Genomic DNA, 19,988 nt, shown 5'->3' on the forward strand with positions numbered 1-19,988 from the left:
GTGGGAGAATCTGTGTCCTTCAGACTAGTAATAATGTTTGTAAGACACTTTTACACTATAAAAAACCCCAAAAAACCCTACTACCACCCAAAACCAAACAAATAGACAAAAACAAAAAACAAAAACCCAAACAAACAAACAAAAACCAAAAACCAAACCCAAACTATACAGAACCAAAGTTGCTGATGCATTTTTTATCTGCATGCTAATGAAATACTGCATTGTTTTACATGAGAAATTACATGTCCATAAAATCCACTATGAAAGACAATCCTGTCTCCATAAATCAGATACTAAGTCCACATAGGGAGATAGGACTGTTTTATTTTAAAAAAACAATGTACTATCAGCAATTAAGCAGAACAGAAGAAAATGCTGAAGAAAAATTTAGGAGGGCAGTGATTCCCTTCATATCATTCTCCTAAAGACTCAGCTGATAGAAATACATAATAGGTGTTTGCCTTAAAAAATTATACAGATTGCATGCTCCAAAGAGAAGAGTGTTATCCTCATGCTGGATTCTTTCCAGACATTTTTGGCTACTACTGTAACCACAAAACACAGCTGGGGGAACAGATTAGGACACACAAAAACACCTCTCTGACAAGCAACACATCTGTCTCAGCCCAAAACCTGCGTACCTTTGTTTCATTTTCATTTCTACATGACACAAACATGCAATAACAACGACAACAACAAAAAAAAACAGCAGTAGAAAGCAGGAAGAAATCTTTCCAGTTGATCAAGGCTTAGGTTCAGCAAAATATGTCTTTATATTCTCAAGCCATGAAAACACCATGATACCCTGCTGACTGTGGGTATCACCACAAAGAGTCAGGGCATTTGACCAAAGGATGTCACTACTATGTTATACACAACCAATTTCTATGACACAAAGGATCTAACCAGCATTGACAATCAACAATGCTTTTCTAGCTGAGAAAGCAAACTGCTGTGTGGCAGTACTTTCAGGCTTTCCACTGACATCATGCTAAGAAAGAGGCAATTGTCCCAGGGCAGATTTAGACTTATCACCAGCATGAGAGATTGTCTTGTTTATAATCAGTAAAGATTTTGAATCTAGAGGGGAACAAAACAAAAAAAATTAAAGACAGACTAAACAAACCTACTTGAGGAAAAGCTGTCCACTTTGTTACTAAACACCAGAAAAATTCTGCAGAAGGTACTGCATATGAATGAGTGTTAGAGCAAATAATTCACAATTTGAAGTATCTTATTCATTAAGCCTTTGATCCTTAAAATAGTAGAGAGAATGGTCCAAAAACCTCAACATTAGAAGGGAGACTATGGCTTTCAGAGCAGCACCTATACACCATTTTTTGTCTAAATACTGTTTTGGCCAGAGTTCTGGGCCTGAGATTTTCTAAAACAGTGAACAAAAGGTCTCTGACTCTCAGTTCACAGCAAGTGTGCTGCAAAGTGCACTAGAGAACCTAATGCTGCCAAACAAGCTGTGCACTTCTTTGAGTTTCATTTGGTATGGAATCCAGCATTTCCCCCAACTTCTCTCTCCCTGTTATCACTTATTCTACTTTAAAACAGACAGCTTTGAAATATCCTGCAAGAAAAGCTTGAAAGAGAAGACCTGGGTACTATGGTACAGGCCACCTAACAAACATCACAGTCTAGAGAGCAAAAACCTTAACAGTCTCACTTTGAGGATCTGTGCACATTATCATCCACATAGCCACAGGAGCCTGTCCTGAAAGAACAACTCAAAAATGCAGAGGGGAAAAAGGAAGAAAAATGACAGTGCTATCATCTTCTGATGAATTTAAATCCCTGAGAGATCCCTGAATTTACACAGTTACTCAAAGAATATAAGCAAACCTGCAAAGGCAAAGAATAAGTCCCTCAAAAAATAGAAATAAAAAAGGATAGATGAACAAGACATGTGAACTAAGAGAGGTAACAAGTAGCTCAAGGTGAGACACAGGAAGCTTTGCATCACAACTTGAGAAACATAGTGAAGAAAATTATCACAAAAGAATGTGATTTTGTTAATTGCATTTTTCGTGGCATGTTTTATTTGTTCGGGTGAATTTCTGAACAAACATTTGGACCTGAACACCCACAAACCACAAAAAAAAGACTTTCTTGACTTTTCCTACTCTTCTCTGTGACCCAAGGAATTTTATATTTGCCTCTTTGCCTGGAGTACAATTCTCTTCTTCACAAGGTCTCTGCCTATATCCAGACACATAAAAACTGCAGGTCTATTATCAGCGGACTGTGTGAGAGCAAGCCTCATACCTGCATCATGAATTTACATCTTACTTCCTCTGAAAACACCACTTTAATGTAAGCACTCATCTTCACATATAATCCAAAGACAGCTCTGTGTGGAACTTCAGACTACATAACCCTAATGTTTCATTTTCATCCTAACATTGACATTGATAAATTGTATTTTGCATATTATATACTACACTGTCCAAAAATAAATCTGAGGCATAATAGCTGAGTTAAGTGTTAAAGAAAATTGTAACTGAAATTAGCAGTCTGTTCTCCAGAAACAATCCCAAACAGGTAGGCTAAGACTATCCAACAAAAGAGCATCCCTGCTTTATTTGTACTGCTTGAGTAAATACAAACATTGCTAAAGGACTGTGAAAATGAAAACTCCCACAACCTTACATAAATATCTGCAGCCAAAAAGCGTCTCTATGAATAAAGCTAAACACTCCACAGATATGTTTTCAATTACATAGGGGTGAATAAAATGCACTAACCTTTTTTCACAAATACACCCTTACCAATGAATGAGTGATAAAGACTTGTCATTGCTAACTCCCAAAACTCCCAACACACGGTACTCTAAGCAACGCTGTGGACCCTGGGATTCACTATCTGCTACAAACACGTGGAGGAATTTTTCAATACAAGTGCACTTCAGTGGATATGTTCAAATACATACCCTATCTGGGTACTTCATCCAGCCATGCACTTTTGCCAGTATTAATAATATTTGGAAGAACTGTAACTTCAGTAGTGCTGTTCTGATGGCTAACAGACATTAAGTGATAAGCCAAGAGCTCACAGTCTCAAGAATCAACAAGAACACCAGGAAATGAGGAGCTGCATAACAGTATTTATAGTTTCACCTGTCCCATTTCAGGCCCCTCTCTTTCTGCAACCTTTTTAGCTTAAGGTGTACCTAGACTAATCATCTTCAGTTGAGTGAACATTTGGCTCTATTCCAACTACAGCATGATTTCCTTTAACATGACTCTGATATTTTGAACCCTTTAACCAGTGTCCTAAGAGTGCTCTACTAGGGTCAGTGATTCTAAGAAAAGTAGTAAAATAGCTTTATTCCCACTATACTGCTAAGTAAAAGACAATTTAAACATCTCAAGGCAATACACAAGCTTATGGCAGAATTGAGAGAGAAGTACAGGAGTTCTGCCTCCTAGTCTGCTGCTGTAATCATCAACTAGTGAAAAAAAACCCCAAAATTTAGGTGTTACATCCTACTGACATAGGATGGCTTTGGTTTTTTCCTAAATTATCATTTCATCAGAACACCCATTTGCATGAGGTTGCAATTGTTTTTTAAGTTGTTGCACCCACATGGCAGCAGCCTCCTACAACCTACTTCACCTTTCCAACCACAAGACCCATGAGTAAACAACAAACAAGCTGAGGCAGAACCTCAAACACACCCTTAGGAATTACTGGAATACCTGAGGTTACCTGAAGATAAGCATGGCTTCCCTTACAAAAGCAATTCTGAAATCTGATCCAGAGGATGCATGCATTTATCTATTATGAAGGACTGGAAAATAAGCCAAAATTCCTTAGCATGTCTCAAATGAAGGTAAAACTCTGATCTAAAATGAAGTAAAAACAGGGCAGAAACCTTCTCTAAAAATAGATCTTGCTGTGCAGCCAAGTATGCCTGCATGCAATTGTTATTTATTTTTAAATTGGAGTAATTTTCCAGGTAGGTTTCTAGATCAGCTAACAGAATGAGGTGTTTTAAAACTAGACAAAAGAAACCCTCAAGATTTGTCTCCTGATCACAATTCCTACAAAGATGTAGAGGAAATCAGGAAGCAATAACAAAACACAGTCTCTTGCCTGTCATTCCACAAAATCACAAAATTGTGAATTTCAATGAAGGCAAAGACAGTAACAATAACCAACACCCAGGAAATATGGTCCTAACCCTTAACCAGAAAGACTGGAATAAACTGCCCTAAACACTGAAAAATAATTTGAAATCAAAGCCATAACAAACAAACAAACAAACGAAAATACAGTTAAACAATACACCATACATGCCCCAAGTTCACAGCCTAATTAAGAGCACAAACTGAAAGAATTCATTTACTCCAGTGCTTTCTCCATTAAACCTACAACACCTCAACCCTATTCTTATCAAGTGTTATCACCCCACACGTGGATGGGTGCACTTAAAGACGTCATTAGGGACAATCAAAACAGAAACAAAACTGAGCAATGTCAGCACTTAAGGATTTTCCATTCAGTCCTTCCATGCTAGTCCTGTCAGTGAAGAAGGCAACAACCCAAACCTCTTAGGATACTCCAAGGCAGAGAAGTTATTCACAGCTTGAGCAAGTGTTAAGCTCAGAAAGCCATGAGATCTTAAGTCTCCACACCAACAAAACAAAGCAGAAGTAAATGTAAGTGAAAACAGACAGCTGCACATCACTATGGACACTCAGTCATCAGGCATGGTATTTGTCAAACGTGAAACAACACCCCTGGAGGCAAATCAGTATGATCCAAATCCTATCTGTCCCATTCTATCTTTCTTAACAAAAAATGTACAACTACTAGCAAATCTCCTCCTGAAGGCACTATAAAAATTTTATTATCATTTCCCATGCAAAGGTCATTTGATTGTTTTAGGAGAATTTTCATTAAACAAATGCTGGCTATTTCTTGGTTTCCCTGTGCATCCTTGGATGATAATGATGGACATAATTTCAAACCCAAAGCAGGCAACAAAGTTTTCTGGAGCTTGAACAAGAAATACTATTTTAAAACTGCAAGGGCTTGTTCTGGCACCACAGCATCAGACAATCAAATCACAAATATTTTCTCTCCAAGCCAACAGAAATATTTAAAGCAAATACCAAAGGGAGAAGGGGAAGACAACTACCCAACCATTGGAACACAAACTTCCTATGACAGAGACAAAAGACTTTACTGTTGCATCTCATGGAAATAGGAGACTATCTTTTATGAGATCTTAGAGCATAATGGTCACTTCTAGCCCAGAACAACCACCATTCATTCAGGTCACCTGCTTTCTGCATTAATAACTGCAAAACAGACCAATACAGTACTGAAAATGAAACTGTATTTTAAGAATTTTCTATACATATCCTTCCTCAATGCCCAAGCCACAACATCACTCTCTCTTCAGTGGTCTCTCATTTAAATCCTTGGAAGAAAGAGCAACTTCCAATTCCTTTATTAATAAAAGTAAGTACTAGTTTGGGGGGAAAGGTGTCTGTTATTGACTTCTAATTCATAACAACTAAAAAAATAAACAGAGTACTCTATAAATCCTTAAAAGGATTTAAAAATTACCATGCAAAAGCCACAGCAGCCAGACTCTAAAATCCTTTCTTTAAAAACTCATCATGCATCCTACCCATGAGAACCAATATGGTTATTAAATTCTCATATTGCTTCACTTCACCCCTGTTTCCTGCACCTTCACCATCTCTCTGTCATCCACATGTAGGTTATTCATCCATTGGATATGGGTATTTTTTGACAGAATATGTTTTCCTAAAGGACACAGTCAGCAATTTGCTGCTGCAAAGTACATAATACACAGTTCTCATGATAATATGTGGATGACATGTGACTGTACACCTCATCTTTGCTGGTTTAATTATGTCTTCTCTCCATGCCTGTCTCCTCTGTAGAACATACCAGCACCTTTCTAATCAGACTGCAGCATGCAGGCTGAGGTGTTTTTCAGGAGATGCTGCCACTGCACTAACCCAGCATGAGCCCCTGAGGCCTCTGGAAGGAGGGACTAACACTGTACAGGCACACTCCCAGCACAAGTACTGAGCTCAAAATATACTTTTTTTATATCGTATACTTTCCTCAATCTTATTACAGGTCCAGTGAACAGACTTTCAAATTCAAAAATTCTCTTTGCAACACTGAGAAATAACTTGTATTGGATTTAATACATGTTCCACAGGGTTATTCTACTGGTATAAAGGAAGGCAGAACGTCTCCTCAGTGGGCTGGCAAAATCTGGAAGGAATCCACCTCTAAAAGATCTGTAACTCAGAGAAAGAGGACTTAATCCTATGATTTGTATTTGCTTTTAATGAAACCCTATTACTGCATCAAAGCTTTTGCTGTTGAGAGAAACAGACTAGTTCTTGCTCATAATGCTCTGCTACAATTCACCATAAGACTTAGTACAGGTATCTTCAGAAGAACCATCCCCTCCCCCACTGATCTAATCTATTTTTAATCTATTTTATATCTTCATCTCCACGTTGGAAAAACAGCAAATGGTTCCAAACTGCATACCTGTAACACGAGCTGGTTTAATTTTATCCCTTCATCATTCACGCAAGTTAGCAGATTTTCACTGCATAGCTTCCCATGTCAATATAAAATACAAATGAATTTATTTAATTCTCTCCTAGAATTCAAACACTTTAATTGCTATAGCAAATTGAATTCATAAACACTTACAGGACAATGGAAGGTGTAGCCCCATTTTCTGATGACAAATTAAAAAACATAAATATATATATATATATATATATATATATATATATGTTCCATAAAGGATCCTTCACCTTAAGCATCAAACATCATTGAAGATCTTCTAACAAACCCTACTAGATAAGACAAGGAAGCAGAAATCCAAACCAGGGATAAGTCCACATCAAACCAGAAAAGTCCTCAACAGACTCCAGCCCAATCCAAACTGGGAAATGCAAATCAAACCCATTTGATTTACATCATTATTTCTTTACAGATTAAGTGAAAATTCCTTTGCTGACCATAGGAAAGAGCTATTTCATTTACACATTGTTCTGTTTCCAAATTATTCAGGAATGTCTTTTCTTTTTTGAATGACTAATGGGACAAATATGCATATAATACCAGTCTTCTACTATGCAACTATAGAAAGGCCAGCTTTTTATGCTCACAATGTTTCTATAGATAGAATTCATATACAGTAGATAGGAACTCCACAGTCTTTACAAAAATATACACTACTGAGAGCAAAACTCACTATAAGCATTTCTCAGGTTCCATGTTAAGATGAATGGACTTTATTCAAAGTGAAAAGAACTTTTATGAAGAGTCCTTTCTTTATGTTTCACAGCAAACAGGAGTTCGCATACAAGGCCTGACATTCCATGTGTTCCACATCAAGCACTCAACTTTATCCATAGAAGTTTCTTATCAAATTTTACAAATTGAAAAATCCAGGGTTTTACATCAAGCAAATTAAAGGTGTGGAGGATTGTAACTCTTAACCTGGCAACAGACGAACTAAAAATGGACATGTTAAACTTGTTATCCTTGTTCCACAGCATGCTGCAGATGCTAAAGCAATCAAGGGTTCAAAAAAAGATGGCATTAATTCACCACAACTATTAAAACCCAAATGATTAAATGCCATCTGCCCACAGACCCCCTAAAGTGCACCCTGCTAGAACCCAGTGACACTTCCCTTCAGACACTCAGCTATTTGCACACCCCATCATACTCTGGCCTGGGCATCTGCTGTCATTCACTGTTAAAAACAAGATACCAATGCAGAAACACCTCTTGTCTCAGCTGATATGCCATTCATAGGTCCATATTTTTGTGCCTGGGAAAAAAGAAGGTACAATATCTAAAGCTGGTTCAACACCTACACTGTTCAAGTCCCTCATTTCCAAACACTATGTAGGGCACTTGTATGGCAGCAGGATATTTATATAGTAACAGTTCTTAATATACTTACATGACTCGTGAGAGCTGGGGAAGACACCACAAGTATGTAACTCTTCCACCCTCTCCCTTAGCTGAATTCACTCCCCCTTAAAAGTTTTGCTTAACACTTAAAATAGCTTTATGGGTAACATTTTTTCTATTTTTATACAACAGTAACTATTATCCATACCATCTATGATCTGCAAGGCAGGATTTGTGTTAGTCAATCTACCTTCTGTGTATTTTAATCAGATTTTAGATAGGTAGATCTCCAGGGTTGTGTTTCATTTTTTAGTTATTTACAGCTGAAAAGATTTCATAAAAGTCATCCCACCATTCCAATAGAATAGAGAGATCTGTTCTTCATAAGGCAGAGACAGCAATAACATTGCTACTAATGCTTGCATGCTCAAAAGACCAAGGTTCCCATTTTATTAGGTACTGCATCCAAAAGATAATAAAAGTGAGAGTGCTTTCTCCCTCATTTAAGAATTTTGTTAGTTATGGTCTTTCTCCAACTAAAGAGTCTCCTGTGGACTGTGATCCATCACAATCACAGCAGGCAGTCAACCTTTGCTTTTCCCAATAACTTCACTTGCTACTTATCCTCGAAACACTGCTCTTCTATCATATTCTTGCTATACATGCAGACGGATTCTTTTCTTGCATATTGTGTCCAAAATTTATGGCTCCTTTTTGTGTCTTTTGTCTGTTTAAGTAGTGGCAGAGACCCCTGGTAAAGTACTTGTACCAATTCTCTTTAAATGGCTATATGCATGGATTTGGCCACCATTGAAATTTACTTTTCAAACTAGTGAAACAAGAGATATACAAGGATTTTATTTAGAAAACAGTTCAGCTGCTAGATATTTGCTTCAACAAACATGTCATGAAAAGAGTGTTTTCTAAGGAGAGGAATCTATTCTGTGGCACGTACAAAGCAGAGGAGGAACTTATAGGATGGATTGATGCGAGTATTGAGAAATGCTAGATCTTTCTATTCTAATGGGAGAGTCAGCCTTCAAGGGAATGTTTTGCAAAGAGTATTTTGCACTAGACAAGGATGTTGGAGACTATTCAAGCCAGGGCACCAGGAAAGTGTATGACTACCAGCTGGGTCTGTTAGCTCTCAAACTATGCAGAAGGCAACAAAGGACCTCCACACCACACAGCCCAGCTTTCCAGTGGGAGGTTCTCCAGACCAGATCTGGTATAGTACAGCTTTCAAGGACATGGCACAAAGCAGATTAATACTGAGGCCTTTCACGGGTGTGAGCACAAAGTGAAAACTATTATTGTGAAACATTTAAAAGATTCTAAAGTTTTAAATACTGTAAAATGATGTAAACAAAGGCATTAATCAAGAACTACACAATAGAGAAACAATGGATTAAATAATAAAAGCAGGGATCAAAACAAGAGTCACACAAAAACAACGAGCACAGCAGCAGGCAGTTTCTTGAAACTGGACTTCTCAAAACATTTCCTCTTGGACCTTTTTCCAAATAATCCAAAGCCACACAAATCTAAGCGAAATCTAAATGGAAGTCTGCCAAACAAGAAGGCATTGTTTCTACAGAGAGACAACCAAAATCACTGACTACACATGCCCAACTTTTGACAAACATTTCATTACAGTAGGTAAGCCTTAATAAAAGGTTTACAACTGAGATCTAAGTTACAGATCTTCTATAACTTCTTCTAGATCTTCTTCTTATATCTGTAGTTATAGCTTCTGTTTCTTGATAGCATTACACTGTCTAGAATACAGTTTCCATATTATTTAGCATATATTACACCATACAGTTTTCAAGTTATAATCTTTCCATTATCAAATTTACCATACATTTCCTAATTTGTATTTTATCCCTAAATGACAATGGCCTAATACATTATCTTGAATTTTAGAAAAACCACCAACTTTTTGTTTTATTTTGCCAACTATCAACCCATCATAAGACCTCAAGTCCTAAGTAACTATGAAAATGCACTAATAATTAGTAATAATCAACTGCACATCCCAACTGATACAGTTGGAAAACAACTTAAAGATGTGTACTTCATATTCCTAGCACGAGAAATTGTTCTGCCACCAGATGCATTACAAAAATGAGACACTGATGGTGACTCTAAAAAATGAAAGATTCTGTACCATTTCTACCAGCTCTACCACAGTAAAGATGAAGTAAAACACATAAGAGAATGCTGGACATGTACCTCACTCATTCCCACACACTTTTTTTTATCCTGATCAATATCAAGAGATATATGGACAAACTCTCTGAGCAGTCAAGCTGCCTGGGAACTGAACTAGAGACATGCACCACTGGTACCTGTATCACCTTAACAGGAACTGTCCTGAAGCATTTCCTAACTCATCAATGAATTTAGTTAAGCCTTCAGCAAGGTTTCTTCTGACATTAGGAAGTCTGTCCTCCATAAAGCACAGGCTTAGCTCCCAACAATGGCATGGAAGGTATGGTATGAAATTACATCAGTCCTCATTAAATGAACAACAGAAACAGAAAGGTGAGTTTGTTGGGGTTTTATTGTATAAAAAAAGAACTAAATCAGAAGGTCTGATTTTATCATTAGACCTTCATATAGAGCTTCTTATAGCAATCACAGCAGACAATGATCTCTTTATGAGCACTAGATAGCATAATAATTACCCTAAGATAAGAAGAGAATAATTACACTGAATTCTTTTGCAAGATGCTTTGAGACCTACTAATGAAAAGCAATGCTAAAAGCTGCATATTGTAAGTATGCTTAATAATTACATAAAACAAGTACAACTTTTTCTAAAGGCTAGCTATAAACAAAATGGATTTTATTTGAAAGTTCAGTTGAATCAATCAACTTTTTGTGATAAAAATGAATCAGCTGCACTACAACAGCTTTCTTGGTGCAAGTTCACAATAGAACCATTTAAATCTATTCATTGCCTTACTGAAGGAAATATAATGAATATTTTAAGCTGTCCACCACAGGCTCAGTATAGTTCAACATGAGTAGGGTTTTCATAGAATAATGAATGTATTAAGGGTTTTACAATAAACATCTGTTGACTAGGTGAGAAATCCAATCTGTTGTCAGAAGCAGTGATGCAATGTACAAAACAATAAATTGTCTTTCTATGAAAATCATTCATAACAGTTATAGTTGTCAGTTTTCTAAGCTATTTTTAATCTTATAAATAGCTGTCTATATATACTATCAACCCACTACCTCCTTTCAGCCCCCAAGAAACTGCTAATGACCTTCTTACAAAATTCCATTGGGGGCGTGGGGGAATATGCAGGTTTTTGAAATAGCTCTACTTTGCCTGACATTCCCACTGCCTGTGAAAAATGAGGCCCACTCGCACAAATGTTCCTTATAAGAGCAATCAGGTTAGGAACTGCTGGCATGAAGCTATTTCTTGAATTAGGATTACAGGATCAAGCTGATAGCTGGCATCCCTGGGGATCACCATGATTTTGCTATTGTGGAAAAATCTGTGATGGTATCCTCAAAATAATTTTACCAGAAATCTTGATGCAATGAGACAACAATTTAAGTCTTTAAGCTTAAGTATAAACAGTTAAATGTTAGCGGTTCATGTGATCGTCTCCAAAGCTGTCAATATCGTATTATGGCAAAACACTTGCTATTTTGACACAGCTCTTACTATACTTCATTTTATTAAACAGATACTTTAAGATTCAAATTTGCAAATTATTTGTAAAAACAAACATTAAGAAACATTTTTTTATTTACAGTTTTCATAGATAGAAAATATCCATTGCAAATACCCCTTACCTATTCAAAACACAGATGTTGCTCATGAATCAGTAATCCTTGGACAGGCAAATTTAATCCTGGCAAAATGAAACTACCTATGACAATAATATGAGTGCAACCGTATTTTTTTTAAGATAAACATTTTCTATTAAGAGGCCTTTGTTTAGTTCTTGTTTGAAAAACATGTATATCTAAGCCACGGGCAAAAAAGGACTCTTAAATACAAAAACATCACATTTGACTCAGGCAATCCCTTAACCTCAAATTGCTGGAGGCCTGGCTGGTTTCCCAAAGAATCACAGCACGCTCACCCTGTTGTTATGGTGTTTCCTAAGCATCTGCTATGTGCCACTTGCAGAAACGGCAATCCAAACAAGCCAGACCTTTGATCTCACCCCATACAGCTGGTTTTAATCGCCTGTTCTAATGCCTCAGTCAAATTTAAGCACTAAACTGGTAAACGATTCCTGCACTTTTTCGGAAACCTTTAGGAAGCCAAGGTGCTGGAACACGTTCGCGCACAGACGCTTACGGAAAGGCACGACGAGAAGCCACAACACAAAGAATGCGAAGGAGTTGCGCTCCCGAGGCGGATCTCGGCACATCGCGGGGCACGGCTCCGAGCCGCGCGCCCCCCGCCACCCCCAACCCCGCTGAGGCGGGGGCACGGCGCGGACGGAGCGGGAAGGGGAAAAAAACAGAAGAAAAAGACAAAAATATTTACAAATGGCAGCGCTACGGGCGGTGCGCGGAGTCACAGGTGATGCCGGAGCCGGCGCTTCCCTCCCCGCCGCCGCCGCCCGGGGCTCCCGGACCCCCCGGCCGCTCCCGGACCTCCGGGGGAGGGACGGCGGGCACCACCCCCGCCCCACAGCCCGGAGCCGCAGGTGTACGGGCAGGACGGGGGCTCCGGACACCTCCCGCCCGCCTTCCCGGGGCTCATCCCGGCCGGTGCCCGCCGGGCGCGGGGGAACCGCGGCGGGAAGGACGCGGCTCGCGGCACACGGCGGACGCACACGTCCCGGCGGCGCACCGGGACCCCGGCCCGCAGGGAGCGGGACCGCCCTGCCGGCGGCCGGCGCCCACCGGAACAAAAGGAAAACAGCACCGGAGCCGCCCGCGGCCCCGCACAGCGCCCGGCCCATCCCGCACTCACCTCGGCGCGACAGCGGCGGCGGAGCGGGCGGCGGCCACTCGCGCCCGCGGGGCTCCCTCCCTCCCGCTCCCTGTTCCCCTCCCTCCTTCCCCTGCCCGCCCTCCCGGCTCCGTCTCTCACCGCTCCCGGAGCGGCGGCGGCGGCGGCTGGGCCCGGCTCCCCCGCCACGTGACCCCGCCACGTGACCGCCGCCCTGCCCCGGCCCGGCTCCGCCCCGCCGCCCGCCCGGCCGCGCCGGGAGCGGGGATGGGCCGGGATGGGCCCCGCCGGGAGCGGCGATGGCCCCAAGCCCGGCCCGCGGGACCCGGCCGGGGCACGGCCACGGCGGGGACACACCGCAGCCTGGCGTGGTAGCAGCTCGTCTGACGGGGCAAAAATCCCTGTGCCCCCCCAGCTCCTCACCGCCCGCTGGAACCACAGTAGCGGGCGTGATGTGACAGTAAAGCGCTGAGAGCGGGCTTGCCCTTCCTGCCTTCGGGGCTGAGAAGGAAGGGAAGTAAGTTGGTGTCAATATCTGGGGCATCGAGCCCCATCGTGTACTTCGCACTCCTCCCCGCAGGAATAACAAGCGCTGTATTCCTGCATTTTTGATTCACACCAAACACAGCGAGCGAAAATTACCAGTGCTGACCAGTGTTCCATGCTAAGCGTAACCTTTGGTCCCAGAAAATAATGCTTACAGTAATGGGTCACGGGGGTGTCTTGTCGGAGAGAATGCCTTTATCCTTCAAACTTGGAAATTTGGGATACAGTCCAGAGATACCAACACTACAAGACCTCGGGGAGCCTCGGTAAAAGCAAACTCTGATGATGTGTTCTGGTATCACATTCAATGCACATTCACTTTCTTCAGAACGGAATAACAAAATGCCTGAACATGAAAGGTGTGAAGCACTCAGTAGTTTAAGAAAACCTCGAACGAACTGCAATTATCAGCTCTAGAAAAGCCATCCAAGGGATAGTACATGGGGAGCAGGAAGTGAAAAGGCCCTAGCCCCTGCTGGCTTTAGTAATCAAAACTTACAGACCATTTCAGAAACTAAAAAGGTAAATATTTTTCACACCATTGCCCAAAGCTCCATAAGGATTTTATCTTACAACCTATAGCAAGAAGGGGACAAACTTTGTTCCAGAGGACCAGCTACATGTGCAAAAATCTGAAAGACTGAAGCCTGAGATAATGTGTTAGAGTTGGGTATACATTTTGCCCATTAATAAAATTCTCATTTAGAAAAATAAGTTGCTTTTTATTGAAGATTTTCAGTTACACTACACAGCTAAACCCTGGGACACCTCTTGAAAGATCCTATAGCTAAATAAATAAAATAACAATCTCCATTTCTGGGTGCATTACAGAGTTATTATCAACTGATGAGCTGTGAAGAACAGGTTCGTCCCTGAATTGCCCACTGCCATCACCACCACTGGTAGGCTTATACTTCATACATTTCAGTAGAAATTTTTGAGGAGCCAGAATAGTTCCAACTACTGTTCACTCAATTCTTGTGTCTGACTTCAGCTATCTGTGTCTTAGCTCAATTCCTAGTTTACTGGCCATCATAGGAATTAAATTTAGGTAGGAAAGAAAAAAAATATCAGAGAGAGGTTTGCAAAGCCCCACTGCAGCTTTAAATTGCCTTGGTAATCCTGTCCTCTTCACCCCAGGCACATTAACTGTGGTGCAACAGTGTTGCCCACACGGAGTCCCCTTTGAGCTGCGTGAGAAGCTGTGGCTGTTCCTAATCACAAGAGAAATCTGTTTGGTAGTTGTTCACCAGCCTCTATACCCTATGACCATGAGTGATACCTTGCAGGAATCCCACCCATTCTTCACCCTGTTGTGTGATGAGGAGCAAAGGAAAATACATGGGAAGATGTTTGTTCCGTCTCACTCTATCAACATACACAATTGTCTTCCAAAAATGAATTTACACAGATGCACAAGAGTCCCAGGAACTAGAACCAGATACTTCAGGTGTTTAAACCTTGCAACAGAGGAACAATCTCCCATCTTTTTCATCTGCATGTGTGAATCAACAAGATCTTTTTCCATGCTGGGGATGGACTACAGCATTCCTCTATGTGCAGAAGGGAAGCTACAGCAATCTCAGATGAAGTCAGTAATCTGATTGAGTGGAAACCAGGGGTATCCTTACAGATAAGACAAGGCCTCATCTTCCAAAGTGAAAATAGAAGTTAAGATCTCTACTATTTATAGCAATGGACCACGGTCCTGTAACTTGCCTACGGGACACTGTTGCTCTATAAGTGCAACAGGAGACCACACTTGGGAAAATAACACTGCTCTATTGCATCAGGTTTGTGAAACTACTTTGTACTTTTTGGAACCGTATTTTACTGTGATTAAAGGTACCTCTCTAGGATAATGAAGCATTTTAAAGCATACTTAATTCACACTTCACAATATTTTTGAAGATCTACACAAAACATATAAAACCCAAAGGAAATAGACAACTTTTTCCTTCACCAGCCTGCTCATCCCTTCCTCCTCCAGTCTACTAAAGTCTGACCTAAAGTACCAGTTCATTAGATTATGGCGCTAACAGTATAAAAATTAAAAGAAATAGAAAAATTTCCTTTATAGGTCGTAAAAAAAAAGGCACACAGAATTCACCTTGCAGAACACTACCTCACAGAGCCTAGAATAGGTACTGAAGTGTCTTGCAATGCAAAAACTGCTTTTGTAGATGCCTCCACTATTCTACTTTCCTCCTTCACCTCCATCTGGATTTACAGCATGAATGACTGTCCCATTTTTAATGCATTAGAGAGTTTCATGCACAAAGTTGCTCCCTTTTTTCACATGCAAATCTATTCACTCCTTCCACACGTAAACTTAATGCATTTTTGTTAGTTTCATATGCTCAACTGATTCCAAAAGGCATTTCCTTTTGATGTACCTTGCCCTGCATTTTCCTTCACCACAGAGGAACACATCAGAAAAAGAGAAACAAGTCAGCTAACCTGTGCAGATTCCCCAACAGAGCAAGGATTTCCTCCATAGCTGAGGGAATAGCCAAGTTGAAGGAGGATTGACCAAACCCTCCACTCACCTGGCTGTTCACTCCAGCTTCCTCCTGCCTTGTTTTTGTTACGGAAGCAGCTCCAACCTTCCACATATATTTTGCCCCCCTTCTTCAAGATATGAACAGGGAAAACAAGACCTGCAGCCCCTCAGAGAGAAGTTCACACTGGAGCAGCATTCCTGGTAGGACTCGTGACCCTGTGGGGAGCCCAGGCTGGAGCAGGCTGTGCCTGCAGGACTCCATCCGATGGAGCAGTGACCACATTGCAGCATTTGGGGAGGACTGTTGCCCGTGGGATGGACTCACACTGGAGAAGTTCATGGAGAACTGTCTCCCATGGGAGGCACCCCATGCTGGAGCAGGGGAAGGAGTCTTCTCCCTGAGCAGTGAGAGAAACATATGGTGATGAAATGACCAGAACCCCCATTCCCTGTCTCCCTGCACCACAGAGGGGGAGGAGGTGGAGCAGGGAAGGAGGGAGGGGTGGCAGGGGAAGGTGTTTTTAAGGTCTTATTTTACTTCTCATTATCCTGCTCTGATTTTGTTAATAATAAATTCAATTAATATCTCTAATTCAAGTCTGATTTGGCCATGACAGTCTTTGGTGAGTGATCCCTCTCTGTCCTTAACTCAGCCCATGAACTCTTTTCTCTCCCATGTTCAGTTGTGGAGGGGTGTGACAGAATGGCTTTGGTGAGTCCTGGCATCCAGCCAGGGTCAAACCACTACACTGTTACACAAGGCAAATGTATTCATGTGTGGGTTGTTTTTTGGTTTTTTTTTAAATTTTACATAGTATTTCAAATTATGCCACACAAGATAATAACTGAAGAGATGAAGATTAGTACAGATGGCAAGGGATCAGAACTAGTTAAGTGTGACAGTGGATGGTGCTCCAAAGAAAACAGACTGAGGAGATACAATAAATGCAGTCCCTCAAGAATTAGTCATGATACTGTTCTTTCTAATATTTTTAGGTGACTTTAGAACAAAAATATGAGTGTGCTAATAACATTTGCTGATCACAGAAACATGAGGATCAACAATACAGCCTAGACTCAAAATAGATACATCATTCAGAAAACAATGGATGTCCTCAGAAGCAGACCACTAAAAAGAATAGGATTAAATATGATAGTACAAAATCATGAATTGAAGGACTTGAAAATTTTAAACTGAAGGCATCAAGTGAAAAGAGAGAAGAAAAATCTGCATCTGTCAGTCAGCAAGAGAATACCTGTAAGATATTTAATGACATCATGAAAGAAGCTAATACTCCCAGAATTTCAAAGAGAGTTCTGGAATATGAAAAAGAGTGTGCTGGTCCATACAGTGTGCTGATCAATTACATTGAAGAATTAAATTAAACTTGAAATGGGTACTAAGGAGGGCCAGGAGAAATAGACATGACTATCTGTGTGTTACTCTATTAAACAGAGTAATTTTGCCTACTTTACTTACTGCATCAGGTTAGGCTCCCTTTTTATGCACTTCACAAGAAGTCCAGCATTATGAAACCCTAGTTCAATGTGAGCCCTTTGAATATGTCTACAATATAAAAAAGATAAATTAACATAACTTTCTTAGCAAAGAGCACATTAGAATATTAAAACAAATAGCAGCTGGTAGAAATACTTCCAAGCTCCCTAGGCTTTTCTGACAAGGGCCTTAATGGCTGAGATATAAATGTATATCTTTTTCAGCTTAAATCTAAAGAGACACATACCATATATAATTTCTTCAAAACCTGTTATTTCCAAGTCTGGTCTCATGAGCAGCTTAAGTAAAAGGACAGCACAGCAAAATTTAAGCAGTGCTTCCCCCCGTCCCTGCCCCCAAATTCAACAGAAATAATATTCAAATACAAAAATAGAGAAATCTTGAAAAATGTGAAATATGAGAAAAGCCACCAAAATATTCAAGGTCTTAAGCACAGTTTAGCACCAGAGTCCCAAATTAGTGTACTCTGTACTATCACCTTCCATTTTAGAAGATATGACAGAGACTGTTGCAAAATCAAATGTTAATTCATTTTAAAAAACACCCAAATTAAACCCAGCTTAATTACAGCATAGTGCCTGCATTATCGTGGGTAGTTCTATACAGGAACATGACCAAATATTTAAGTCCATTTATTCCACTGGGAAAATCCCACATTTCAACCTAGATTCAGAAAAATACACTGCAAGAATATGATGACTTTTTGCATTTTTAATGGTTTTAGCAAAATATAATACAGTGATGGAAAGCAGCTCTGTGTCCAAACAAAATTATTTAAGAAACAACCCTTACTTTCATGAATACCTGATTAGGGATTTCACTGATCCTTTTAATCCCAGTGTTAGAAGGACACAAAAATAAATTCTAGATGTGAAAGGTCTGGTTATCCTTATTAGCATTCAATTTTCTATGTTTGTTCCCCCTTGAGACCTCCACCTTACAGTAATGCCACTCAGTGTAAGGACTGCAAAACCCCTTTCCTCCCTAAATGTTAAGAAATATTGTTGGGCAAGGAAAGGTCTCTTTCTCCCAGAGAGTAAGCATGATGTAGAATCATAGAATCATTAAGGTTGGGAAAGACCTCAAAGATCACCAAGTCCAACTGTTAACCCAGCACTGCCATGGTTACCATAAGACTATGTACCCAAGTGCCACATCCATATGCCATTTGAACACTTCCAGAGCTGGTGATTCCACCACTTCCCTGGGCAACCTGTTCCAATGCCAGACCAACATTTTGGTGAAGAAATTTTTCCTAATATCCAAACTAAACCTCCCCTGGCAAAACTGGAGGCCATTTCCTCTTATCACTTGTTACTTGGGAAAAGAGACCAACCCACACCCCACCACAACCTCCTTTCACTTTGTTGTAGAGAGTGATAAGGTCTCCCATGAGCCTTCTTTTCTGCAGGCTAAACACCCAGCTCCCATAGCCATTCCTTGTAAGATTTGTGCTCCAACCCTTCACCAGCTCAGTTCCCCTTCTTTGGACTCACTCCCATGCTTCAGTATCTTTGTTGTAGTAACAGGCCCAGAACTGATCTCAGGATTTGAGGTGCAGCCTCACCAGTGCTGAGTACAGGGGGACAATCCCTGCCCTGCTCCTGCTGGCCACACCATTGCTGATCCAGGCCAGGATGCCATCGGCCTTCTTGGCTACCTGGGCACAGCTGGCTTATGCTCAGCTGCTGACCAGCACCCCCAGGTCCTTCCCAGCCACTCTTTCCCAGCCTGTAGCCCTGCCTGGGGCTGTTGTGACCCAAGGGCAGGACCTGGCACTTGGCCTTATTGAATCTCGTACCACTGGCCTCAGCCCACTGGTCCAGCCTGTCCAGATCCCTCTGCAGAGCCTTCCTGCCCTCCAGCACATCAACACTCTCACCTACCTTGGTGTCACCTGCAAACTGATTGAAGATGCCCTGAATGCCCTTGTCCAGACCACTGATAAAGTTTTTAAACAGGACTGACCCCAGTACAGCCTACCACAAGTGACAGAGTGACAGCTGGATGCAGCACCATTGACCACCTCTCTCTGGGCCCTGCCATCCAGCCAGCTTTTAACCCAGCAAACAGCACGAGGCCAAACCATGAGCAGCCAGCTTCTCCAGGAGAATGCAGTGAGAAATGGTGTCAAAGGCTTTACTAAAGTCCAGGCAGACTATATTCACAGTCTGCTCTATTTGTTTTTATGACTCGCTTTGGTTATGATATTCAAGTAACTATGATGACAATGCAAAAATGCATTACATGAAAGCTTCCTTCACTGTTTCAAATTTAGAGTGTAGTGGATTGCTTCTCATAGCTACCAAGTCAAACAAAAGTTTTTTGTTGGACCTTCACAGTTTCTTTTGTTTTATAGTGAATTAAAAAATGAGCTAGAATAACTGCACGTTGAAAAGACAGTCTCAATTTGGTCTAGTTTTTCATACTTGCAGCAAACTACTTTAGGAACCACCTTCTGAAACACATCCACCCTCAGAATTTTTCCTTCCCACTCCCTACAGCTCCTTCTGGCTCCTGCTGTCACACAGCAG

General features: G+C 40.9%; 1 protein-coding gene across 1 annotated transcript in view; it reads right to left on the reverse strand.

Moving 5' to 3' along the window:
- TULP4 (TUB like protein 4) overlaps positions 1–13,100 on the reverse strand; it is a 151,050-nt gene extending 137,950 nt beyond the window's left edge. Inside the window, 1 exon segment of the mRNA XM_030945702.1 lies at positions 13,028–13,100. The gene's annotated coding sequence lies outside the window, so the exon portion shown is untranslated.
- Positions 13,101–19,988: the final 6,888 nt, after the last annotated feature.

The sequence above is a fragment of the Camarhynchus parvulus genome, chromosome 3 (assembly GCF_901933205.1).
Source record: "Camarhynchus parvulus chromosome 3, STF_HiC, whole genome shotgun sequence".
Taxonomy (NCBI): Eukaryota; Metazoa; Chordata; class Aves; order Passeriformes; family Thraupidae; genus Camarhynchus; species Camarhynchus parvulus.